We start from the raw sequence: 27,507 nt of genomic DNA, 5'->3' as shown, positions 1-27,507 counted from the left end.
CGGAAAACTAAAGAAAGAAATGGAAAATATGAGAAGTTAAAAGACATGGGAGATAGAGTAAGAAAGTCTAACATAAATCTAGCTAGAAATCTAGTTCCAGAAAAAGAAGAGAAACTGGGGCAGAATATTTTGAAAGATAATAGCTGGGATATTTCCAAAATGAAAGACACAAATCCTCAGATTCAAGAAAGCAAACAGCGATTTCCCTGGTAGTGCAGTGGTTAAGAATCCACCTGCCAATGCAAGGGACATAGGTTTGAGCCCTGGTCCGGGAAGATCCCACATGTCGCGGAGCAACTAAGCCCATGCACCACAACTTCACTCGCTGCAACTAGAGAAAGCCCGCACGCAGCAACGAAGACCCAACACAGCCAAAAATAAATTAATTAATTTTTTTTAAAAAAGAAAGAAAGCAAACAAATTCTGAACAGGACAGAGAAAAATAAATCCACACCAAAATACATCATTGTGCAAAACTTGGGGTTCTTTTTGGTTGTAACAAGCAGCTTGTTGGACCTTAGTTCCTCAACCAGGGATTGAACCTGGGCCCTGGCACTGAAAGCACTAAGTCCTGGGACGTCCCAAGTGGTCCAGTGGTTAAAACTCCATGCTTCCAATGCAGGGGGGTGCGGGTTCTATCCCTGGTTGAAGAACTAAGACTCCACATGCCATGAAGCACAGCCAAAAAAAAAAAAGAAAGTAAACATCGAGTCCTAACCACTGGACTTCCAGGGATTTCCCCTCATTGTGCAATATTTGGACAGATAACTGATTTCTCTTCAGCAAAATTGGAAATCATAAGACAGTGGAATATAACACAACATTGTAAATGACCTATACTTCAATTAAAAAAAAAAAAAGACAACGATGACAGTGGAATATCTTCAGTCTGCTGAGAGTAACCTAGAACTTTTCCCCCAGCAAAAATATCCTTCAACAATTGAGACTGAATTGCATAAGGATGAATTTTATGGTATATAAATTATATCCCAATAAACCTTTTATTTTTAAAACTGGCTATAATAAAAGCAACAGATAAAGTGTTGGTGAGGATGTGGAGAAATTGGAACCCTTATCCATTGCTGCTGGGAATGTAAAATGGTGCAGCTGCTTTGGAAATCAGTCTCGCAGTTCCTCAAAAAGTTAAACACAGAGTTACCATATGATCCAGCAATTCTACTCCTAGATATATACTCAAAAAAACTGAAAACAGGGCTTCCCTGGTGGCGCAGTGGTTGAGACTCCGCCTGCCGATGCAGGGGACATGGGTTCGTGCCCCGGTCTGGGAAGATCCCACATGCCGCGGAGCGGCTGGGCCCATGAGCCATGGCCGCTGAGCCTGCACGTCCGCAGCCTATGCTCTGCAATTGGAAAGGCCACAACAGTGAGAGGCCCGCGTAACACAAAAACAAAAAACTGAAAACAGGTATTCCAACAAATACTTGTATCTGAATGTTCACAGGGGCATTATTCATAATAGCCAAAAACTAGAAACAACCCAAAGTCCATCAACTGATGAATGAATGGATAAAGGAAATGTGTATATCCATATGGAATATTATTTGATCATACAAAGGAATGACCAAAGCATACTGATAAGTGCTATAATAATGATGAACCTTGAAATATTATGGTAAGAGAAAAAAGCCAGGGCTTCCCTGGTGGCGCAGTAGTTGAGAGTCTGCTTGCCGATGCAGGGGACATGGGTTCGTGCCCCGGTCTGGGAAGATCCCGCATGCTGTGGAGTGGCTGGGCCCGTGAGCCATGGCCGCTGAGCCTGCGCGTCTGGAGCCTGTGCTCCGCAACGGGAAAGGCCACAGCAGCGAGAGGCCCGCGTATCGCAAAAAAAAAAAAAAAAAAAAAAAAAAAAAAAAGCCAGTCATAAGGAACCACATATAGTATGATCCCATTTACATGACACGTCCAGAATGAGCAAATCTGTAGAGAGTAATTAGTGACTGCCGGCCGGCGGTGGGGGGGGGGGGGGGCGGGGGTGGTTGCTGGTTAGATTGGGGGTCAATGGCTAGGGGTGTGGGGTTTCTCTTCAGGCTGACAAAGCTGTTCTAAAATTGAGTGTGACAATTGCTGCACAAGCTTATGAATATACTAAAAGCCTCTGAATTATACATCTAAAATGGGTGAATTTTATGGTGTGTGAGTTATATCTCAAAAGAGTTGTTATTAAAAAAAATCAAGGCAAAATAAAGACATTTTCAGATCATCAAAAACCAATAGTTTGTCACCAGCAGACTCTCATTAGATGAAATTCTAAAGGATGTACTTTGAGGTAGTAGAAAAGTGAGCCTGGGTGGAAGTTCTCAGATGATAGCTGGACTGAAGGACAAAGAAAGTGGTAAATATTAGGTTAAATTTATGCAAACCTTGCCCGTGCAAAACAACAACAATGATGTCCTCTGGGGTTAAAAAAAAAATAGTTAAAATACCCAACAATAATGACCCATAAGTGAGGAGGGAGGTAAAGAGAGTGAATGTGTTCCAAGGCCTTTGTATTGCCTGGGAGTGTAAGGTGTTGATAAGCTTTAGACTTGGAGAGGATAAATATGCATGTTGTACTTTCTAGAGTAACTACTAAAGAACAAAAACAGAGCATGTAACTTAAAATCTACAAGGGGAAATGATTTTTTAAAAAAACACTTCACCTGTAAGAAAGCTACATAAAAGGGGAAGAAAGGAAAAACATAATACAAAGAAAAAAATAAGGTAGTAGATTTTAATCCAAAAATTTATGAATTATAATAAATGTAAACAGACTAATTGCCTTGATTAAAAGATTACAATCGAATTTTTAAAATGATATCTAACTACTGTATTTGCTGTTTATTAGAGACACATCTAAAACACTAAGTGTATAGCAAGGTTAAAAGAAGATGGAAAAAATATACATGAAGTAAAACTGATAGAATGACAAGAAGAAACAGAAAAAAGATTGTAATTATAGTATAAAATTAGCTCTCTCGGTAATCGATAGAACAAGTAACTAAACAATCAGTAACAACCCAGAGATTTGAATAACACAAATTTGACAACAGCAAAATGTACACATTCTTTTCAAGAACAGACACTTACAAAAGCTGACCATGGATGGGTCACAAGGCATGTCTCAACAAACTTCAAAGGACTGACATCATAATGGCATGTTTCCAACCAAACGTAAATTAGCTAGAAATCAATAATAAAAAAGTTAACTAGAAAAAAACTGTTTTCATACCCACTGGAGATTCATACCTGAAGAAATAATATGATTATATAATGATGGTCTTTCTAACCCCAGTCATTCTTTAGTAGCTGGCATCATCATTTAGTAATTGGCATTCCACTATAAAGAACTTCCCCTTCTTCCCTACTTGTTTTCTATCAGTAAAGATTCTTAATTTATTCAGTGGGTTGTAATCCATACTGTCATTATTTATGCTGATGCTCAAATTGTTTCATATATGGGCAGTGGGAATAGAATTCCTTCAAGCTGGCTCCTTTGTCCTTTTTTATTTTTAATTGTGCTAAAACATACCTAACATTAAAAATTTACCATCTTAATCGTTTTTAAGTGTACAGTTCAGTGATGTAAAGTATATCCACATTGCTGTGCAACCAATCTCCAGAACTTTTCTGCCTTGCACAACTGAAACTGTGTGCCCATTAAACAACAACTTCCCATTTCCCCTTTCCCCCAGCCTCTGACAATCACCATTCTACTTTCTGTTTCTATGAATTTGACTACTTGAGTAGAATCATACAGAATGGTTTCTTTGTGACTGGCTTATTTCACTTAGCATAATGTCTTCAAGGTTTATTCATGTTGAAGCATGTGTCAGAATTTCCTTCCTTAAAGCCTGAATAATATTCAGTTGTATGTACATACCACATTTTGTTTATCCATTCATCTGTCGATGGGCATTTGAGTTGCTCCCACCCTTTGGCTATTGTGAATAATGCTGAAATAAACACAGGTGTACAAACATCTCTTTGAAACCCTGATTTCAATTCTTTTGGGTATGCACCCAGAACTGGAATTCCTGGATCATACAGTAATTCTATTTTTAATTTTTTGAGGAATTGCCATACTATTTTCCACAGCAGCTGCACCATTTTACATTCCCACCAACAGTGTGCACGAGTTCCAATTTCTCCATAATCCTCATTTCTCTACATCCTTACCAACAGTTGTTATTTTCTGGTTTGTTTTTTAAATATATATATATATATTTATTTATGGCTGCTTTGGGTCTTTGTTGCTGCGTGTGGGCTTTCCCTAGTTGCGGTGAGTGGGGGCTGCTCTTTGCAGTGGCTTCTCTTGTTGCAGAGCAAGGACTCTAGGCTCGCAGGCTTCAGTAGTTGTGGCTTGCGGGCTCTAGAGCGCAGGCTCAGTAGTTGTGTCGCACGGGCTTAGCTGCTCCGCAGCATGTGGGATCTTCCCAGACCAGGGCTCGAACCCTAGTCCCCTGCATTGCCAGGTGGATTATTAACCACTGCACCACCACAGAAGTCGTTTCTGGGGTTTTTTGATAGTAGCTATCCTGAGTGTGACGCGATATCTCATTGTGTTTTTGATTTGCATTTCTCTGACGATTAGTGATGCTAAGCATCTTTTCAACTGTTTGTTGGTCATTTGTGTATCTTCTTTGGAGAAACGTCTATTCAAATCCTTTGCCTCCTTTTTCATTGGGTTATTTGTTATTTGTTCGTTTTAAAGAACTGTAGGGGCTATTTACAGATTCTGGACTGGGGAAAGGGAGCAAGAGTGAGGCGTTACACAGGGGCATGAAGAAACTTTTGGGAGAGATGAATATGTTCATTGATCTGATTGTGGTGATGGTATCTCCTATATATCAAAACTGATCAAATCATAACTTAAATATGTGCAGTTTATTGTAGTTCAATAAAGCTGCTTCAGAAAAAGTAAACTCAAAGAGCATCTAGAAGACTGAAAAGTGTTTTGGAAATTTTACTTCCTTTCAGCCCCTTGACAACAACTAGAGATAGATGACTAAATCAGTGACTATAATATGAAGTATCTAATTAAAAAAAAAAGAATTTCAAAGTTTTCCTTCCTTCATCTGAAACAATTTATTAGCATTGTGATTATCTAGACTCTTGAAGTTTGGTAGAATTTCCCTATGAAACCATTTGGACCTAGTGTTTTTTTGTTTTCATTGGGATGGTTCTTTCAAAACTTTGTTTATTCTATGGAAATTGAGGTATTTAACTTGTAATCTTTACAGGGATCCATTTTGTTAAATTGTATTTCCCTAAATAATTATCCATTTCATATAAATATTCAAATATGTTTAGAGGTATGCAAGTTAATCTCATATTTTAAAAAATTTCTTCTATATTAGTGGGTTTTCCCCCACTTGTCATTTGTTATTTTGCATTTGCGATTTCCTCCTATTTTCTTAAGTTAGCTATTAGTTTGCTGGCTTGTTAAATTTTTCAAGATACAAGATTTTGATTAATCACATGTTCTTCCGTTCTCTATCTCATTAATTTCTGTTTCTATCTTTATTATTTTTTAGCTTCTTGTGCTTTTGTTTGGTTTACTTTTTGCTCTTTTTCTAACTTTCCAAGTTTGGAATTTAGTTCATTTATTTTCCGTCCTTCATTTATAATGCCTTTAAAGCTATAAATTTCCCCCCTTCACCATTGCTTTATATGTCTTATAAAATCTGATTTGTTGTGTTTTCATTTCGTTAATTTTCAGGAATCCTTTATTTCAGTTTGTATTTCCCTTGTATCCAATAGTTCTTTAATAGAAGATTTTTATCTTCCAGATGGAAGGGGCTTTTCCTTTTTTTTAAAATTTCATTTTAAATTTCTAGTTTTGTTGTACAATGATAAGGACTGTTCATAATCTTTCTACTTTTGGAAAATACTAATGTTTTCTTTCTGACCTAACATATTGTAAAAATTAATAAAGGGAAACCTCATTTAAAATGGAGTTGTGAAGTCTTAAAGGGGGAGCTCTCCACACATGTACCTTCCTTCACAACTTACTTCACGTTCCTGGGCAGGAAGCTTACTTTATTACCCAATTCTCTCCTTGTTGAGCAACAGTCCAGTCAGTGAGAACTCCAACAACTCAGACACTCTGAACGTTCACATTCCTCCAACGGACTGTGGTTTGGAGCAGCCCTTCGCAACTTCTCCTTTTTCTATATAAAGTAAGGTTGCTCTCCTTTGTTCTCCAGACCTACCCGTGGTTTGCTATAGTTTTCATGTCCTAAATGGCAATTCCTCTGCCATTACTGAATAAGCTCATTTTGCTAGTAAAATAACTGGCTATTTTATTTTTAAGGTTGATAATGTGAACTATTTTTAGAATGCAAAATGCACATTTGAGAAGACATATTATTACTGGACTAACCCTGCTACTTTTCCACAGGGTTTTAATTTTTCAAAGAAAAAAAAAAAGAGAGAGAGAAAGAAGGAGAGAGATGGATCCAGAAAATCCTCATGTTTGGAAATAAAGAAATATACTTACTAAAAAAAACCATGGATCAAATAAGATAACAGAGTGGGCATTAGAATATATTTTTGAACTGGATAATAATGAAAGTCTACATATAAAAAAATTTGTGATACGCAACTAAAGAAGTAATTACAGGGAAACGTACAGCCTTAATTGTTAGAAAGGACAAATGAAAATTAATGAGCAGTAGGCATCTATCTCGTATCTCTTTCATTTGTGAAAATGAAAAAACAAAATAAGCCCAATGAGAATACAAAGAAGAAAATTATAAAGATAAGAACTAAAATAATAAACATAAAATAGAGAGAACCAATAAACCAAGTTTGTTCTATGAAAAGACTTATCGAAGGGGCTTCCCTGGTGGCGCAGTGGTTAAGAATCTGCCTGCCGAAGGGGACATAGGTTCGATCCCTGGTCCGGGTAGATCCCACATGCCGCAGAGCAACTAAGCTCATGTGCCACAACTACTGAACCTGTGCTCTAGAGCCCGGCGAGCCACAACTACTGAGCCCATATGCCACAACTACTGAAGCCCGCATGCCTAGAGCCCGTGCTCCGCAACAAGAGAAGCCACCACAATGAGAAGTCCACACACTGCAAAGAAGAGTAGGCCCCACTCGCCACAACTAGAGAAAGCCCACACGGAGCAATGAAGACCCAACGCAGCCAAAAATTAATTAATTCATTAATTTAAAAGACATCAAAAAGAAGAGAAAAGGCATAAATAAACCAATATCGGGACTAAAAGAAGAAACTCAACCACATATAATATAGATATTAAAATATAGTAATAGGTTGTTATGAACAACTTTGGGCCAATAAAATTTAAAATTTAGATGAAAGGGACAAATTTCTTCACAAACTTACTTATCAAAACTCACTCAAAAAGAAACAGAAAGCCTAATAGCCTATAGCCATTTTAAAGAAATATCTGTGGCTAAAAATCTACCCTTAAAGACAGCATCAACACCTGAGAGCTGGTGAATTCTTCTGAGCATTTATGACAATATTCCAATTTTTAAATGAAAAATTTATTTAAAATTCCAGTTTTATGAACGATTCCAAAGTACAGAAAGACTGAACCTCGCAACTCACTCTATGAGGCTATCATAATTTTGGTACAGAATTCTGCAAGGGCAGTTCAACGTGAAAAATTACGGGCTAATTCTTATGCATAAATGTAGCTGCAAAAAATCCCAAACAATATGTTAGCAAACCAAATCTAGTCATGTATAAAATATACTATGACCAAGTTGTATTGTCTCAGGAATGTATGATTGGCAACATTAAAAAAATCAATTAATATAGTTTACCAAATTATTAAAGAAGAAAAATCGTATGACTTTTCCCAAGAGCTGCAGAATAAGCATACAATAAAATCAAATACCCATTCACAATGAAATCCATTCATTATGAAAACTCTTATCAAGCAAGGAGTAAAAGGGAACTTCCTTAACCCTACAGAGGGGATATATAATTTAAAAATAAACAAACCTCCAAAAAGGTGATATTTAGAAAGCTTTTCCTTTTAGATCAGGAACAGTACAAGGATGCCCACTCTCACCACTTCCATATGATGTGCACTGGAAATTTAAGCCAGAGCAATAAAGCAAGAACAGTAAATAAACTGGAAAGAAGCAAGAACCTTAACGTTCACAAATGATACAACCGTGTATATAGAACAACTAAAAGAATCTTCAGATTAATGGAGGAGGAAAGCCTCAAGAAGCTGTAAAGGGCAAGGAAGCAGATTCTTCCCTAGAGCTTCCAGAAAGGAACACAGCCTTGCCAACACCTTGATTTTTAGCCCAATGAGACTCATTCAACTTCAGAACTACAGCACCGTAAGATAATAAATCTGTGTTGATTTAAGCTACTGAATTTGTAGTAATCTGTTACAGCAGAAAACTAATGCAGTGAGTTTAGGTAGACTGCTGATATGAGGTCAATATACAAAAGTTAATTCTATTTTTATGTACCACCAATAAACCATTAGACAATGAAATTTCAGAAAACTTACCATTCACAATGGCATAAAAATTTAAATATCAAAAAAACAAATCTACCAAACTATGTCTATGATTCTATTCAGAAAATTATAAATAATTATTAAGAGAAATTAAGGAGTAATCAAACAAATATTTGTACCATAATCATGACTGGAAGACAACAATACTGTCAAGATGCCAATTCTCTCCAAATTGATCTATAACTTCATGCAATTCTAATCAAAATTCTATTTTTTCCCCCGGAGGAACTTAATAGCTGAGTGTAAAATTTATATGGAGATGCAAAATTCCAAAAATAGCCAAGATACTCTTGAATACCTATAGGATGAGAAGACTTGCTCTGGCAGGCGTATAAAGACTTATTAAAAAACTACTTTAAAAACAGTGAGATATTGATGCTAGGATAGGCAAACACCAGTGGAAGAGAATAAAGAACCCACAAGCAAGCCAATATAAAGACACTTAATTTATGACAAAAGTAGCATAGCAGAACACTATGGAAGGAGTCTTTTCAGTAAATCGTGCTAGAACATCGGATATCTACGTGGGAAGAAATGAAATTTAAATCCTACTTCACTCCATACACATCAATCATTTTCAAGTGAACTGCAGATCTAAATGTAAAGGGCAAAACAATAAAGTTTCTGGAAAATAATACAGAAGAATAATTTTATAACCTCCAAGAGATTTCTCAAACAAGATACAAACAGCACTAACAAAAAAGAAAAAGATTAGAAAAACTGAATTGCATTTTAATTGAGAATCTTTCGTGTGCCAACTAGCTAAAACAGCACTAAGACTCGAGACACCTGAATATAAAGAAAAGCAATGTACTGATTAGCACAAAAGTCAGGATAATAGTTATCTTTGGGGTAGAGGATAAGACAGGGGCAGACAGGAGGCTTCCTGTTTTTTTTTTTAGTTTTATTGAAGTATAGTTGCTTTACAATGTTGTATTAGTTTCCACTGTACAGCAAAGTGAATCAGCTATACATATACATTTATCCCCTCTTTTTTGGATTTCCTTCCCATTTAGGTCACCACAGAGCACTGAGTAGAGTTCCCTGTGCTATACAGTAGGTTCTCATTAGTTATCTATTTTATACATAGTATCAATAGTGTATATATGTCAATCCCAATCTCCCAATTCATTCAACCCCCCCTTTCCCCTTGGTATCCATACGTTTGTTTACATCTGTGTCTCTATTTCTACTCTGTAAATAAGATCGTCTATACCAATTTCTTCAGATTCCACATATATGTGTTAATAGACAGGAGGCTTCTGAGGGTGTTAGCAATGTTCTATTTCTTACCTGGGACATAGGTACAGAGATGTTTGCTTTGATACACGTCATTAAACTGCTGTTTCCACGGTCCCCAAAGACCACTCCCTCATGTTCAGTGATGAACGACCGCAGGCATACCGTCCTAACTCACAGCTAAGTTTTATTACCGTAACAGACAGTAAGGACACACCAACAGAGCAACAAGAGGAAAAGACACATCAGTCTGTAGGAATCCATGTGCTGGCTTCTATATGCTCTCTACCTCCCAGAGAGCACATTCTCTCTCAAGAAAACTGCAGCTACACGTGCACAATGTTTTTGCCCTAGGAAACACACCAGAGATGCATTGTCTAGGGTTTTTATCCAGGGCTGGTCACACAGGAACGCTTTAACACCAAAATTTCAGATTCTCAGAATGAAAGCAAGTGTTAGTGCCACAGGTGGGCAAAAGAACCTTATCAGCTTAGGAAAGGTTTCAAAACCCAAGTTCCCAGGCCTACTATGTTAACCCATTCCTGCACAGCTTATATAGATGTTTTCTGCACTTTTCTCTATGAAATATATAATATTTCACAACAGGGTGGGGGGAAGGGATAGCTAGGGAGTTTGGGATTGACATGTACACACTGCTATATTTAAAATGGATAACCAACAAGGACCTAGTGTATAACACAGGTAACTCTGCTCAGTATTATGTAACAACCTAAATGGGAAAAGAATTTGTAAAAGAACAGATACACGTATATGTATAACTGAATCACTTTGGCATACACCTGAAACCATCACGACATTGTTAATCAACTATATTCCAATATAAAATAAAAAGTTAAAAAATATTTTACAATAAAAGTGTTTAAAAATTGTTGACTAAAATTATATTAAATCCACTTTTAAAAGCCACAGAGTAGAAGATATTTGCAATATATATAACTAACAAATAAATAACCACTATGTGGAATGAAAAAATAACTCCTACAAAATAAGAAAAAGATAGACAACTCCATGGAAAAGACAGAAAATTTGAAGAGACACTTTTAAAAAGAGGAAACAGTCCATAAATACAAGGTGCTCAACTTCATTAATAATCCAGGGAATTAAAACCATAAGAAAATACATACACCTACCTGATAGACAAAAATTAAATACACAATATCAAATATTAGAAAGGATGTGGAGCAATGGAAAGTCTAATAACACTGGTAAGGGACTTCCGTGGTGGCGCAGTTGTTAAGAATCCACCTGCCAATGCAGGGGACACGGGTTCGATCCCTGATCTGGGAAGATCCCACATGTCGCGGAGCAACTAAGCCCGTGTGCCACAACTACTGAGCCTGCACTCTAGAGCCCACGAGCCGCAATTACTGAGCCCACGTGCCACAACTACTGAAGCCTGTGCACCCTAGAGCCCGTGCGCCACAACTACTGAGCCCACGCGCTGCAACTACTGAAGCCTGCGTGTTCTAGGTCCCACATGCCGCAAATACTGAGCCCGTGTGCCTAGAGCCCGTGCTCCGCAACAAGAGAAGCCACCGCAATGAGAAGCCCGTGCACCTCAATGAAGAGGAGCCGCTGCTCACTTCAACTAGAAAGCCCATGCAGCAATGAAGACCCAACGCAGCCAAAAAATAAAAATTAAATAAAATAAATAAACAAACACTGGTAGGAGTGCAACCACTTTTGAAGACAATTTGGCATTAGATCGAAAAGTAAAACCTTTACATATCCTTAGACCCAATAGTTCTACTCTTAGTTATATACAAACTTACGAACATGTGCAGCAGGGAATATGAACAAGAACATTCACAGCAACATTAATAGCTCAAAACTGAAACCAACCTAAATGTCATCAAAAGCAGGATGGATAAACTGTGGCACAATCATACAATGGAATATTCTATGGCAACAAAATAAATTTTTATTAACAATTATAAAATTATTTAAAAATTTTAAAAACCTGTATTTACAATATGGAAGAATCTCACAAACGTAATGTTGAACTAAATGAGAAAGACAAAGTAGAATACACAAACTACCATCCCGTTTAGAGTTCAAAACCAAGCAAAACTGCACTACATTACTTACAGGTTGCATATATGGGTAAATTAGGAAGACAAGAGAATTATTATTACACAAAACAGGAAAACAGTTACCTCTAGTGTAGGGAGGAGGTTATGATGAGGGAAGCATACTTCTGGGGTACTAGTAAGTACCCCAGATTTCTTGATTTGGATGACAGTTACATGTAATTATAATTTTATAATTATTCTTTACATTTATATAATTTTAATGTAAAATTAAACTTTATAAGTTTTCTTTATATTTATATATATATATATATACACACACACACTATGTAGTTTGAAAAATGTATCTACTTTCACATATGAAATTTTTTTAAAAGAAAATTAGCAACAAATAACAAATAAAGGATTAATATTAAAAACACATAAAGTTCCTGTGAACAAATGATCAGGGAGTATAAACACATAGTTCACCAGAATATACAAAGACAAAATAATCTCATGGAAAAATGTTCAATTCTTCTAATAATTAATAGCATGAAGCAACATTTCACACCTATTAAACCACGAAGGAGGATGGGATAATGTGATAATTTACAAGATAAATGACTACCATGGAGACTGAGAAGCTACATAGAATAATTTAAAACTGAAAAAAACTCAGTAAATTATGAGTATATTAGGCTTACAGTAATAAATTTGCAGAGTTAAAATTTAGAAAATTAAAAATTTAAATTTTATGAAAAAATAAAAATAGCTGAAGTGTTTGGAAGACAGGATTATGACTGCAATATTTTTCTTGACATTGAGAATATGGTTCATTAAGATATAGGACTTGGGCTTCCCTGGTGGCGCAGTGGTTGAGAGTCCACCTGCCGATGCAGGGGACACGGGTTCGCGCCTCGGTCTGGGAAGATCCCACATGCCACGGAGCGGCTGGGCCCGTGAACCATGGCCGCTGGGCCTGTGCGTCCGGAGCCTGTGCTCCGCAACGGGAGAGGCCACAACGGTGAGAGGCCCGCATACCGCAAAAAAAAAAAAAAAAAAAAAAAAAGATATAGGACTTTTTAGACAAAGTAAACTCAATAGTTCCCTGCCATTCTAGAGAACAAAGTCTATATGTCATAACACCAAGAACTTCCATTAGTTGATTATGACTTGTATTTTCACTCTGTGCCAGGGATTATAGGAGGCACTAGAGGACAGAGAAAAGAAATAATTACTTCCTTCAATGAGCTTCTAGACTAGCAGGAAACAGACATGTCAATAAAAAATCACAATGAAATGGGTAAGTCCTATAATAAAGTCTTTTCTTAAAAGTCTTATGGCTTCCCAGATGAAGGTAAAACTCAGGAAAATCATAGAGCAGTTTTCCAAAGAACACTGAATTGGATCTTGAAGGACAATTGGAACCTTCCAAACAGGGTGGAGGTTGTGAAGGGTAGTCTATACACTATTCATGCAAAGACTGAGGCAGACTAGCAGGTGGTTAGAGGAGACTGCTCAAAGGCCTCATGTATCATGCTACAGGCAATGGAGACCCACAGGGTCTTGTGGCATTTAGCTCCCTCAAATATTCTACAATTACACTGGACCTCTTTTTCTACCCTTCCTTCCCTTAAAAGGAATATATACAGAATATAACCCAAAGCAATATACAGATGTAATGCAATCCCACAACATTTTTCACAGAATTGAAACAAATACTCCTGAAATTCACATGGAATCATGAAAGACCCCGAAGTGCCAAAGCAATCTTGAGAAAAAAGAACAAAACTGGAGGTACTGCCCTCCCAGGCGTCACACTATACTACAAAGCTACAGTAATCAAAACAGCATGGTACTGGCACAAGAACAGACACATAGATCAATGCAACAGAACAGTGAGCCCAGAAATAAAACCCACACACCTATGGTCAATTAATCTACAATAAAGAAGGCAAGAATATACAATGGAGAAAGGACAGTCTCTTCGACAAGTGGTGCTGGTAAACAAAAAACCCAATCAAAAAATGTGCAGAAGATCTAAATAGACATTTTTCCAAAGAAGACATACAGATGGCTAACAGGTACATGAGAAGATGCTTAACACTGCTAATTATTAGAGAAATGCAAATCAAAACAAGAATGAGATATCACCTCACATCTGTCAGAATGGCTGTCATCAAAAAGCCTACAAATAACAAATGCTGGGGAATTCCCTGGGGGGCGGGGTCCAGTGGTTAGGACTCCACGCTTCCATTGCAGGGGGCACAGGTTTGATCCCTGGTCGGGGAACTAAGATCCCACAAGCTGTGGGGTGCAGCCAAAAAAAAAAAAAAACCCAAAAAACAAATAACAAATGTTGGAGAGGAAGTGGAAAAAAGGGAACCCTTGTACACTCTTAATGGGAATGGTGCAGCCACTATTGAAAACAATATGGAAGTTCCTCAAAAATTGACAATTGAATTACCATTTGATCCAGAAATTGCACTTCTGGGTATATAACCAGAAAAAATGAAAACACGAATTCAAAAAGATACATGCACCATATTTCTCCTACTAGACTACAAGCTACTTACTGACAGCAGCCTGGCTAACTAAACGTTGGCTCAATTTAATACTATTTACTATTCCTCACACAGAATACTCTATCTCCCGCCTTCTCCAATTTCTGGTCGCTCACACAGTCTCTCTCATTACTGCCCGTTCATCTTGACAGGGGCACAGGAGTGCTATTTATCCACGCTGGTGGCACCAGGAGCTGTCAGGTACCTGCTCCATCTCAGGCCACTAGGTGTCCAAAGTGCCAAGTAACCTAAGGGCAGGTGAGGGGTAAGGGTGAAATCCCCATGTTGTGCAAGATGTTTTGGAGTCAGGCAGTTCTTAGTTCAAATCCTATTTCTAGCATTTAATCACCAAATGCCCTTTCATCACAGAGACAATTGTTTGTGCTTCAGAGTCTCCATGTATAAAATGAGGACAATCTTATCCAGTTCTCTGGGTGGTTATAATAGAACCCTTACTATGTTGTCAAGTACTCTTTGAAGCACTTATTGCATATATTAAGTCGTTCAATAATAACAAAATCTCCAGGAGGTAGAGTAGGTCATTTCCCTCATATGACAAAAGGAAACTGAGGCACTTTAAGTAACAGTTGGATAGTCACATAGCTAGTACATGCAGGAGCCGGCTTCCGAACTCAGGCAATCTGATACCGTCTGTGTCCTTAACCGTTTCCCTTTGCTAGGGTATTGCGAAGCTACAACTATAAGGTAAAGGGGTGCCGGGCACGTGGCACACAGTAGATACTAAGAATACATGCAGCCTGGCTCATGATTGTAGAAAGCCATAGACAAAGTACAGAGTTTTGGTTTTCCCTCGGGAGGGAAATGGGGGTAGTGCCAGAAATCTGGGAAGTGACTGTTCTGTGCCAGGCATCTTAGTAGGCACTGGAGTACACGAACAAGAACATACTGGGTGCTAGGCCGGTTCTGCCACCAAGGTCCTGGGACAGCCTGGCAAAGCTCGCCCCCGCCCCCAGGCTTCTGTTTCCCCATCTGAGGATCTATGTGCGTCTGCGCTCTCCTTGCATGCTGTTCGCCCGACGAGAGGACTCAGCGGGCCTAGCCGAACGGGGGAGGGAAACGGGAGGAACCGGAGAGGCCTTCCTCTCCGGCCCCGGGCCGCGTAGCCAGTAGCGGGGCTGGGACAGGCGGACGGGCCCATAAGTCAGCGCGCGCCGGTACTCACCTCTCCCAGTCTCGAAGCGGGCGGAACCACGATACAAACTGCCCGCGCCGCAGCCGCGCCCTGACGCCGCGCGCCAGCTCACTTCACGCCGGAAGTAGGCGGATTCCGATTGGCTGCGTCCTGAAGAAGCCGACCAATACCGTCGCCCCGTGGCACCTTTCCCCGCCCCCGTGGGCTGCTGGGACGGGGTCCCCGTAAGGGTCTGAGAAGGAAGGGCACGTATTCCCAAAGCCCAATCAGAGCCTGGAATGCAAGGTCAGATGACTACGGTTGAACCCAGGGCTTCCGGGGCTGGTGGGGTTCTTTGATTTAAGTATGTTACGTGGCGTCGAGAAAGACTTAAGTAAAGCACGCACCTGGAATTGGACCGTGGCGGTATTGAAAACCCCGGAGTTTAAGCGAGCCTGAGATTTACTAGTTCCCACAGACCAGGCCAAGGCTCTACACCCCGATCTCTTTGGTTCTGACCGTCTGTCTCTGAGGCTTCGGCTGTCCTCTCCACCCTCCTGGTAACGCTGGCCTCTGCCCCACCCGTTCTCTTCTAAATGAGCAACTGGAAATTGTCATTGACGGAGAAAGGGGTATCAAACTCAGATGCCTCTAGGGACGTGTGCAGTACCTGAGGTTCCAGCTGATTGTTTCCACGAGGGACTGTGGGCCCTGTGCTGCCAGATCTTTCTTTTCTTCCTTCATTTATTTCTCTTTTAAGAAAAACTTAAAATCTGCTTCTGCCCTGTTTTGTGTGTGATATCTGCCTTTTTTTAAAATGTTACAAAAACAAAACCGAACGGTGCAGCCAATCAAAACGCATCGCTGTTAAATTACTCTGTAGGAAAAAGCAAAAGCAGAGTAAGTTAAGCAGACTTTTAATAGCAAAAAAGGCCACATAGGAAGCAGGATAGGGACAAAGCCTAGGTGTGAATAATTTACCAAAAGAATAAAGCCTCTAACATTTAGACTCAAAGGGTACACAAGCTATAAGAATGCTGACCCATGTTATGGAGGCACCTAGGATGGCAGATTTGCACACACACAATGAAAGCTATGGAGCCCAAAAGAATCAGATATTCCAGAAGGGTGTGCTAGACAGCACCTTGTTTTTCACTGGATACTCAGTAATGTTTTTTAGACCATTTCAAAGTTTTTCACAGTTTTCCTCTACTTTACACAGTAATAAAAGAGAAAACTACTGGTACACAAACAGATGAAGCTCACAGATACTATGTTCAGGGTAAAAAAAGGCAGACAAAAAAGAGTATATTCTGTATGATACCAGCTTACTCTGGGGGTAGAGGTAGACTAGATAGACTTAGTAAGGTAAGGCTTTCAGAAGGTGTCCTGATACCTGCGAGATAAATAACAGGTATGATTTGAAGGCAAAGGCCATGAAACTGGAAAGACTAACTGTCAGGAAAAGGGGAAATAGAGAGAAATGGTACACAAGAGGAAACAGACAACAGACCTCAAGTTTGAGAAACTGTCAGGAAAAGGGGAAATAGAGAGAAATGGTACACAAGAGGAAACAGACAACAGACCTCAAGTTTGGACTTCACTCTGAAGGTACATGGCAATTGTTGGATTTGGGGGCAAGTGGGATAGGGAGAGTCTTATGTACTAATCTTAAGTAAAATCAATGATTTTACATGTATTATATATATATATATATATATGCCATATATATATCTCCACCACCCAAATCAAGTTATATACCATTTCCAGCACCCCATAAGATTCTCTTGTGGAGCTTCCTTTGTGGAGTCTACCTCTGCCCCCAGCATAAGCTGGTATCATACAGTATATACTCTTTTCTGTCTGCCTTTTTTTTTACCCTGAACATAGTATCTGTGTGCTTCATCTGTTTGTGTACCAGTAGCTCATTCTCTTTTATTACTGTGTAATGTAGAGGAAAACTGTGAAAAACTTTGAAATGGTCTAAAAAACATTACCGAGTATCCAGGGAAAAACAAGGTGCTGTCTAGCACACCCTTCTGGGATATCTGATTCTATGAGGGCTCCATACCTTTCATTGTCTTTGAGGTAAAGAATAACTCTGTTAGTTTTTTAAAAGACCTATTCTTGTGTATAGAAATGCAAATTATGTTCAAGGAGATGTATTTTATTATTGCACTGTGGGTCTGATCAGTTCTGCCAGGTTTTGCATCTATTTGTAAAGCATTTCGTTATTCCTCATTTGAATATACATGTGCGTGCGGTACTTTGAATTTTCCTCTGAACTTTGTAATATCTTTCTGGGTCTCTCATTAATTAATGACTTAAATAAAACCTTTGACACATTCATTTTATATCTGTGTGAGTCATGATTATACTAGATTTTAAAAATTATTCTTTAACAAGTGTATGCAATTGTATAAACACACCACAGTTTATTAATCCATTCATCTACTGATGGGCATTTGCGTTTTTTCCCTTTGCCTATTATAAAGCCGCAATGGACGTTTTTGTATAGGTCTTTTTGTGAATATATGCATTAATTTTTCTTGGGTAAGTATCTAGGAATGGGATTTCTGGGTCATAGGGTAACTGGTAAAAATGGACTTGTTTTCAAAGTGATTGTACCATTTTACATTCCCACCAACACTGTATGAGTTTCTTATTTTCTGCATCCCTGTCAACACTTGGAATTGTCAGTCTTTTCCATTTTAGCTTTGGGTTGATTTAGGGCAGGGGAAATATTGACATGTTGTGTGGGATTAGATAAAGGAGGTGGCTGTGGATATGAACTCGAGATTGGTTGGAGAGTTTGTAATATGACTTGCATGCTCACAAAAGCAGGATTGTAGGGGAGATGTAAACAACCTTCGTTATTAATTTGGCCCTGTGGTTAACAGATGTCAAAAGGCTAAATACAGAATCTAAGAAAACACAAAACAATTGGCTCTGTGGTTATCTGGCATCACTTTAAGAAACTTTGGGGTGATTATAAGGAGACTTTTATGGAGTAAGGCATAGGATGTCCTAAACGATACAGGAAACATTTTATTATGAAAGTAGAAAGAAGGAACACAGGTAGAAGTATAAGGAGTGCTTCTAGGTCAGTCCATAATTGACTGGAAAAACTGGTTTTCCATTTATATGGCATTAGGCAAGAAAATAGATCTGAAATTTCAGGAGTCTCTAATAATATTTTGGTGGAGTTGTACAGTATGTTAAAAGTATGAGTGACAATAACGTCTTGGTGTATTTCTTGGGTCAGGCAGTTATGTTGTGGGAGGGTATGAGTTGATAATTTAGCAAAGTATACGTAAAGATTAGTGGTATTGTGTGTAACCAAGGGGAAGGAGAGGTCATGTTCGAGATGCAGAGCACAAGTAGGACACAGCACTGGGGAGTGAGTGGTCCTCTCCCCAAGGGGTCAACGGGTTGACTGACATGGGGGAGGTGCCTTCTGGGGAAAGTAATAATCTCTATAAGTTTTAGAATGGCACAGATAGTAATAATCTCCACAAAATTTCCCTTTAGGCATGGGAGTTTAGGGGTGTATGTTTTGGCAGAGAACAAGGGATATACCAAGAGTCACAAGCTAAGCAGACAGCAAGCTCAGAAACAGAATATCTAATATCAAAGGAAGAAAAGCAAAACTGCCCTGTGTCCAGTTTTTACCTTAGGAGAGGCCATCCATGGGCATCACTGGGGTGGAGGTTTCAGTGTCCAGGTGAAGTCATCTCTGGCACAGGAGGGCAAATCATTTCCAAAGGTGAGGTCTTGAGTTGGGGTGATGGCATCTCCAGTGGTGAACTCCTGGGCCAGGGCAATGCCATCTGGGATATGGGACTTGGGATATCCCTTTGAAGTGGGCATCCACTCAGGTTAGTGTGGATCTTAGCATTTGCCACGCTTGGTTGAAACAACGGAGCTTGGAGAATTTGGCCCGTGGATTGTAAACGAATGAAAGTGCCCCAACTTTCTGTAATCAACAGAAAGTGTACAGCTGCACTTGTTTTTTTAGCTTTGTTTATGGTGGAAGTTTGGGTTCAGCTGGGTCCCATATCAGGCAGGCAGCTGCCTGGCGCATGGGACAATCTATAGTTAATGGGTGTCAGCGGAGTATGAGCCTAGATCTGGTCTCCAGCCCTTATGGAATGGAGACAGGATTGAAAATTTGCAGATAGGTTAAAGGCCAGGGGCAACATAAAGACACATTTAGAGGTTTATTTCCTGGGCTGGAATCTTAAAAGGAGTTATTTTAAGAGACCATTAGTTCTCTCAGTTAAACTGCCTATTTAGGTCCTATTAAGGACATGCAGTTCTACTGAATGCCTTGTCCAAGAGCCAAGCATTGTGTATTTTGAAAAGTGAAATGTGTGTCTTGGTTACTACCAGTAACGTCTGTAACCCCAAAGGGAATAAGGAGGGTCCTGACAAGGCGTTGTATTGCAGCCTCAATATAAGTAGAGACATGTGTGATTTTGATTTATATTTTGGGTATCTATGAGGTAAGAGATTCCCAGTCTTCTACCTTGGAAGGGACAGTTTTTACGTAAGAGCCAAATAGTTTATAATAAATGTGAAGGTGGGACCATTTGTTGGCCAGAGCATCTAGTGTGAAGATGACTGCCTAAAGTTTGGCCAACTGTGTTGACCTTTGGGTCCCGTCCTTCATCAGGGACATCCAGGTTAAGGGATGGAAAGCAGCAATATTCCATGAAGCTCCATCACATATGATGGTTAGCAGTGCCATTCGCATCGTCTACAAACAGCATTGCTGTTCACTCAGTTAATGCCAATGGGCTTCTCAGGAAGCCAAGGGGTCTCAGAGTGGGGAGACTTCCTTCAGCACCATGGCATCTGGCAAGGGACTGAAGACAGGGGAAGCCACCCCCAACCCCCTGGAGGTGGAATATGCCAGAGAGCCCATGTTTGGTTCCATCCTGTCTTAGGGAGGACTCTGTAGCTGTGCTGAGCTTGTGGGATGCAGTGTCCATGACCCAAAGCATAATGGGTAGCTGCGTACAGAGGGTCACGGTCTTGGGGGTCTGTGATAGCCTCTAGTTCCAGGAGAGTCCAGTATGTAGCCTGCTATTTGTTGTTTTAATAGTGTACAGCATGAGGCTAAGACGGGTAGTTTCTTGAATCACAAACTCTTGGGCAACTTACGGCCATCAAAAGTGGTGTAGATACAGATGAACCTATTTGTAAAGCAGAAATAGAGACACAGACGTAGAGAACAAACGTATGGACACCAAGGGAGGAAGCAGGGGTGGGATGAATTGGGAGACTGGCATTGACATATATATACAACTACGTATAAAATAGATAACTAATGAGAACCTACTGTATAGCACAGGGAACTCTACTCATTGCTCTGTAGTGACCTAAATGGGAAGGAAATCCAAAAAAGAGGTGATATATGTATACATAGAGCTGATTCACTTTGCTGTACAGTAGAAACTAACACAGCAAAGTTTACAGCATCGTAAAGCAAATATACTCCAATTTTTTAAAAAAAAGTGGTGTAGAGACACCAGGAGACATGAGAAGAGGTTGCCAAAGACTATAGTGAAGGAGTTTCTGAGGGCACTAATGGAAGTGTCTGCTGATTTGGAAGTAAAATTTGTAAATACACTGCCACCGGACGCAAAAAGGACTAAAAAATGTTGAACTTATATGTCCGTAAAGAGTGTGTTAAATGAGTCTCATTGGAGGAGGATGTCATCAATATAATGCCATACCTGTGCTCCTGGAGAAAGGTGAACACAGTGAAGATCGTGTTGCAAAGATTCTATGTGGTGGCAAAACTGTTGAGGTACCCATGCCTGGAAAAGGTATCTTGTGTCCTTTCAGAAGTGAAGGCAAACTGCAGCTGAAAGGCTGTTGAAACAGGCATGCAAGAGAATGTTTTTAACCAAATTTATAAGAGCAAAATATTTACTAGTTGGATAGAGTCCGTAATTTTAATAGTATCAGATATTGGGTATGGGGGCCCTAATAGCTGGGAACAGAGCATTAATGTTGTAGTAATCCACCATGAGGCACCTGTTATGGACTGAATGTTTGTGTCCTCCCCAGATTTACAATGTTGAAGCCACAACCGTCAATATGACTGTACTTGGAGATAAGGCCTTTATGAAGGTAACTAAGGTTAAATGAGGGCATAAGGGTGGGCCCCTAATCCAAAAGGACTGGTGACTTTAGAAGAAAAGGAAGAGAGAAATACTTCTTCCTCTGTCTACCATGTGCAGCCATGGCAAGAAGGCTGCTATCTACAAGCCAGAAAGAGAGGCCTCACCAGAAATTGAGTCAGCCAGCACCTTAACGCTTGACTTCCCAGCCTCTAGAATTTTTTTTTTAAATTTATTTATTTTTGGCTGCGTTGGGTCTTTATTGCTGCGCGTGGGCTTTCTCTAGCTGCGGCGAGCAGGGGCTACTTTTTCTTGTGGTACATGGGCTTCTCATTGTGGTGGCTTCTCTTGTTGCGGAGCACAGGCTCTAGGCACGCAGGCTTCAGTAGTTGTGGCACATGGGCTCAGTAGTTGTAACTCACGGGCTTAGTTGCTCCACGGCATGTGGTATCTTCCTGGACCAGGGCTCAAACCCGTGTCCCCTGCATTGGCACCGGCCTCTAGAATTTTGAGAAAATAATTTTCTGTTGTTTAAGTCACCCAGTCTGTGGTATTTTGTCTTGACAACCCAAGCTAACTAGTACAGCATCCTTTATTTTTTCCCAGCAGAAACAGGCAAAGTTGGGCTATCAAACGGAAAAGCAATGGGAACAATCACATCTTTATTAATTAGGTTTTATATAATAAGTTTTAATCCTTGAAGGCCCTCTTTTAACTTACAATGGGCCATGTTAACTATTTTAACTAAGGGGTCTGTGGAGTCCCATTGTATCAAGCCAATTTGTAATGGCCAAAGATTTAATTTTAATTCAGTATTCATTGTGTTAGAGTGTGTGTGCCCAACGTGAGATATTTTTAGAGCAATAGGTATTATGACTATGGGAAACTTGGGTAAGGCTGTAGTTAAAGGCTATTTTTTTCTCTATTTTATGTTTAGTTCCTTTTCTAAGATTATAGGGGGTACAATGTTTAAATTTAGTGGGATCCCCAGGTATAACTGTAATTTGAGCCCCAGTATTGATTAAGTCTATAAAGTTTTCTCAGTTGATACCTTTTAGCAAATGCTAAAGTTAATTTAGAACCAAGGCTGCAGATGCACAAAAGCCAATCAGCACCCTTTTTTATCTTTTTGCGATAAATTCTTTTAATATATACATTTTTACATATAAATTTTTGAATTCCAATTGAGTCAAATTAAAGACCTGTTTTAATTTAGTTAGATATCATATATACATATATATCTATTATGTATTAGTTAAAATATTTTATATATATATACAAAAATATTTTAGTAATCTTTAATTTTCTCCTCCTGTTGTCTAGGGTTTTGTTTTCTTTTCTCTATTCCCTGCTCACCCTTTTTTCCTCTGTTTTAGGCTTTTAGCTCCCTGAAGCCAGTGGGTTTTAGTTTCTGCTTTAAGGGGAAAGAGGGAGGGAAAGGGCCCAGTGCCTCTAGACAGCAGCCTCCTCTGTCCCCTTCTCAACATCCCCTACTTTTTTCCCCTCTTAAACAAAATCTTTTAGAACAGCTGAACAGCTGTATATTTAGGTGGATAAAGTCCCACTCGTCACGTTTTTCTTTGTCTCCTGTCTCTGACCATTTCCCCCACTTTTTTTGAGTGTTTACCTGATAAACTCCTGGTTTGAATAATTCCAGCAGGATTTGGGGTGTAGGGGCTGTCCCTAGATGTCTGGTAACTGGCCCTGGGTTGACTCAAGGAATATTGACATGGTGTGTGGGATTACATAAAGGAGGTAGTTGTGGGAATGGATCCGGGATTGGTTGGAGGATTTGTTATACAACTTTACCTGTTCATGAAAGCAGGATCCCAGGGCAGATGTAAACAACTTTGGCTGTCAGTTTGGCCCTGTGGTTAATAGACATTAAATAGACAAATACAGAATCTAAGGAAACAGAGCAGCCCCTCTTCACCTTGCGGCATTTTCCAATTGGCCAGTGCTGGGAGCCATGTGCAGCCTCAGCTATACACGTGTTAGGCATAAAATAGCAGCTTCCAGGCATGAAAGAGCCAAAAAACCAAAAACAACAAAAGAGCACCTTTTGCAGTAGACATCTGCTGCTTTCAGCTGCGACGGACCTTCCGTTCATAGCACCTTGATATCCCTTTGGAGAACCACCCTGCTTCCCAATTCCTGGTCCAGGTGACTCACGCCATTGTCGGACTGACTTCTCTCAGCCTAGGTATCCAGAGGTGGTCATGTGACTTGGGCCTGGCCAATCAGCATCACCCTCCCAGCCTGGCCTCAGTGATTGGTTCACAGATGGGTCTGTGATTCCAGCTAGTCCAATGGCAGCTCTCCCTAAGACTTTCGCTAGGGTTCACTGGGAACATGGCCGGTGTGCCTTATTTGGTGGGGTTATTGGACCGTCAGGATGGCATCCTGCAGCTGGGACTGGGAGGGAAGCACCATGTGGAAGAGGGGTGGATGCTAGCCTGAGGGTGAAGCCACCACAGAGGAGAGTGCAGGCAAGACTGGGAAAGAAGCTGGGTTGTGATATGATTGTCTGAGGCCCTGGATGCTGCCGTGCTATCAGCCATGGACTTTTCAGTTACACGAGCTGACAAATTCCCTTTCATGTTTGAAAAAAAAAATTGCAAAATAGTAGGCATAGTATACTACTGTTTATGTAGAAAAAGAGGGGGAAATTGTGTTTATATGTATCTGCTTGTGTATGCATTTGAACTTTTCTGATAAGCAAGAAACTAATAATCATGGATACCTGTTGGGGAATGGAAACTGGTGGATGGGGGAAGAAGTCATGGGAATGACTTCACTATATATCCTTTTATATCTTTTTACATTTGCACATTTGGGATTGTTACTATTCATAGTATTAATTACATAATTTTTAAAATATTTATTTATTTTTGGCCACATTGGGTCTTTGTTTCTGCGTGCGGGCTTTCTCTAGTTGCGGCGAGCGGGGGCTACTCTTCGTTGCAGTGCACGGACTGGACTTCTTATCGCAGTGGCTTCTCTTGTTGCCGAGCACGGGCTCTAGGCGCATGGGCTTCAGTAGTTGTGGCACGTGGGCTCAGTAGTTGTGGCAAGTGGGCTCAGTAGTTGTGGCCCACGGGCTTAGTTGCTCCGCAGCATGTGGGATCTTCCTGGACCAGGACACGAACCCATGTCTCCTGCATTGGCAGGCAGATTCTTAACCACTGCGCCACCAGGGAAGTCCCATATAATTTTAAAAATACAAAAAACGAGAGGTTGCAATGGTATTTTATAAGCCTTAGTAAGAACAAATTCTATTATACCAAATACATTAAATTTTCAAAGTATGTAAGATAAGTATATTTACACTCCTAACCACTCAAGAGCAAAGTAAACAGAACAGAGTCAAGAGACCAGGTAGATGGGAAAAGATCTTAATTAAATTTAAAGTTATGCATAGTCTGTCTTTTGTTATGTTTGCTAAGAAGATGCAAGAAGCTTTCTGAGATATCCAGTGTTAACTACAAAGTTCTTTCTAGAATATTCAATGTTATCCATAAAGAACTTCTGCTTCTGGGTAGGATGTAGTCAGTATCAGTAGGTCTTCATTTGTGCTGCAACAATTGGGGAAAAAGAAGGATAAATTACAAAAACCATATTTTAAAGGACATCAGAGAGCAGTGGGAGCAGAGAAGGAAGAGCTCATTCAAGGTGAGCTGAGATTGTTGGTCATTTTTTCCTTGGGTCATTTGTGAAGTCTGGGCATAGGCTGAAGATTGAGCTTAGTTTACAGAAACTATTGAGGCCACTCAAGCTGCCATTATAGACTAGAATCTAGATGCGAGGCTCATTTTTCCTATGGGATACTTGCTAAGTGCTGGGGTAGACTGAGGGGTGGTGATGGAGGGGGTTGGGCCTGTCTGGGGGCCTGGGCTGGAAAGGCAGCACAAGATCTACATCTTTTGGTGTTTGGAGGATGGAGTCTCACTGGGCAGAAGGGCCTGCAAAAACACAAGATAGATCTCACTCTCAAGATAACTAAAAACAGAGGTGTACTGAGTCCAACTAAAGCTGCAACTCACCCCAACTCAGCTCAATTCCTGATTGGATTGAGGCATCATCCCTTTAAGATATATGTCTAACAGAGGATAAGTAAACCCTGTAGGGGAAAATATGATTAATCTCAACATCTGTGATTCTTTTATACACAATATTTGGCATATGATAAAAAATTACAAGTCATAGAAAAAGCAGGTATGGTAGCCTGAACAATGTCCTCCCAAAGATGTGTCTGTCCTAATTCCTGGAACCTGTGAATGTAGTGACTTTGCAGATGTGATTAAGGATTTGAGATGGAGACAGTATCCTGGCTTATCCAGGTGGGCCCAATAAAATCACAAGGGTCCTTATGAGAGGGGGGCAGGAAGGTCAGAGTTAGTAGTAGATGTAAGGATGGAAATGAGAGGTAGGAGTTATGTGAAGAAGGGGTCACAAGCTAAAGAATGCCGGTGGCCTTTAGAGCTGAAAAGGACAAGGAAAAGGATTCTTCCCTACAGCTTTCAGAAGGAACCCACCCTGCTGACACCTTGACTTTAGCCCAGTGAGACTGATTTTGGACTTCTGATCTCCAGAGCTGTAAGATAACAAATCAGTGTTGTCTGAGCCCCCTAAATTTGTGGTAATTTATTATAGCAGTAGTAGGAAACTAATACAACAGGACAATGTGACTGATAATCAAGAGAAAAAAAAATGAGACAATAAAAGCAGACCCATACCTGATCTGGATGTCAAGGACTTTAACCATTTAAGGGAATGTAAACTGGTGCAGCCACTATGGAAAACAGTATGGAAGTTCCTCCAAAAACTAAAAATAGATTTGCCATATGATTCTGCAATTACTCTCTTGGGCATATATCCAGAAAAAATATATAATTCAAAAAAATATATGTACCCCAATGTTAATTGCAGCACTATTTACAATAGCCAAGACATGGAAGCAACCTAAATGTCCATCGACAGATGAATGGATAAAGAAGATGTGGTATATATATACAATGGAATATTACTCAGCCATAAAAAAGAATGAAATAATGCAATTTGCAGAAACATGGATGGACCTGGAGATTATCATACTAAGTGAAGTAAGTCAGAAAGAGAAAGACAAATAGCATAAGATATCACTTATATGTGGAACGTCAAATATGACACAAATGAACTTTTATTAAACAGAAACAGGCTCACAGACATAGAGGGCAAACGTGGTTGTCATGAGTGAGGGGAGGGTAGGAGAGGGATGGATTGGGAGTCTGGGGTTAGCAGATGCAAACTATTATACAGAATGGATAAACATCAAGATCCTACTGTGTACCACAGGGAACTATATTCAATATCCTGTGATAAACAATGATGGAAGAGAATACGAAAAAGAATGTATATATATGTATAACAGAATCACTTTGCTATACAGTAGAAATTAACACGTAAGTCAACTATACTTCAATAAAATAAAATTTAAAAATAAAGTAACCATTTAAATATGTTAAAGAGGGCTTCCCTGGTGGCGCAGTGGTTGAGAGTCTGCCTGCCGATGCAGGGGACACGGATTCGTGCCCCAGTCCGGGAAGATCCCACATGCCACCGAGTGGCTGGGCCCGTGAGCCATGGCTGCTGAGCCTGCGCGTCCAGAGCCTGTGCTCTGCAACGGGAGAGGCCACAACAGTGAGAGGCCCGCATACCGCAAAAAAAAAAAAAAGTAATAACAATAATAAATAAATAAAATAAATAAATATGTTAAAGACAGTACTAGGAACAATGAACAAATGGTGACAAAATGTGGAATTTCAACAGAGAATTAGAATATATAAAAGCCAAATGAACATTCTAGGATGAACAGATAGAATATCTGAAAGGAAGCATTCAGATGGGCTGAGC

The 27,507-nt window shown here is 39.8% G+C and overlaps 1 protein-coding gene across 28 annotated transcripts in view; it reads right to left on the bottom strand.

Moving 5' to 3' along the window:
* The window catches only part of BLM (BLM RecQ like helicase), a 169,672-nt gene that overhangs the window by 91,199 nt on the left and 50,966 nt on the right, over window positions 1-27,507 (bottom strand). For 23 of the 28 annotated variants that reach the window (XR_007475457.1, XR_007475459.1, XR_004475940.2 and 20 more), the window contains exon 1: window positions 15,536-15,659. The exons of 1 other annotated variant lie outside the window; for it this stretch is intronic. The gene's annotated coding sequence lies outside the window, so the exon portion shown is untranslated. Of the gene's footprint in view, window positions 1-15,535; window positions 15,672-27,507 lie in introns of those variants that run through there. 4 more of the 28 variants (XR_007475462.1, XM_049705760.1, XM_049705759.1 and 1 more) reach the window with 4 other exon arrangements.

This window comes from Orcinus orca, chromosome 2 (genome assembly GCF_937001465.1).
Source record: "Orcinus orca chromosome 2, mOrcOrc1.1, whole genome shotgun sequence".
Taxonomy (NCBI): domain Eukaryota; kingdom Metazoa; phylum Chordata; class Mammalia; order Artiodactyla; family Delphinidae; genus Orcinus; species Orcinus orca.
Note: the sequence above shows the minus strand (reverse complement) of the source record. Positions and strands in the feature narration are given on the sequence as shown.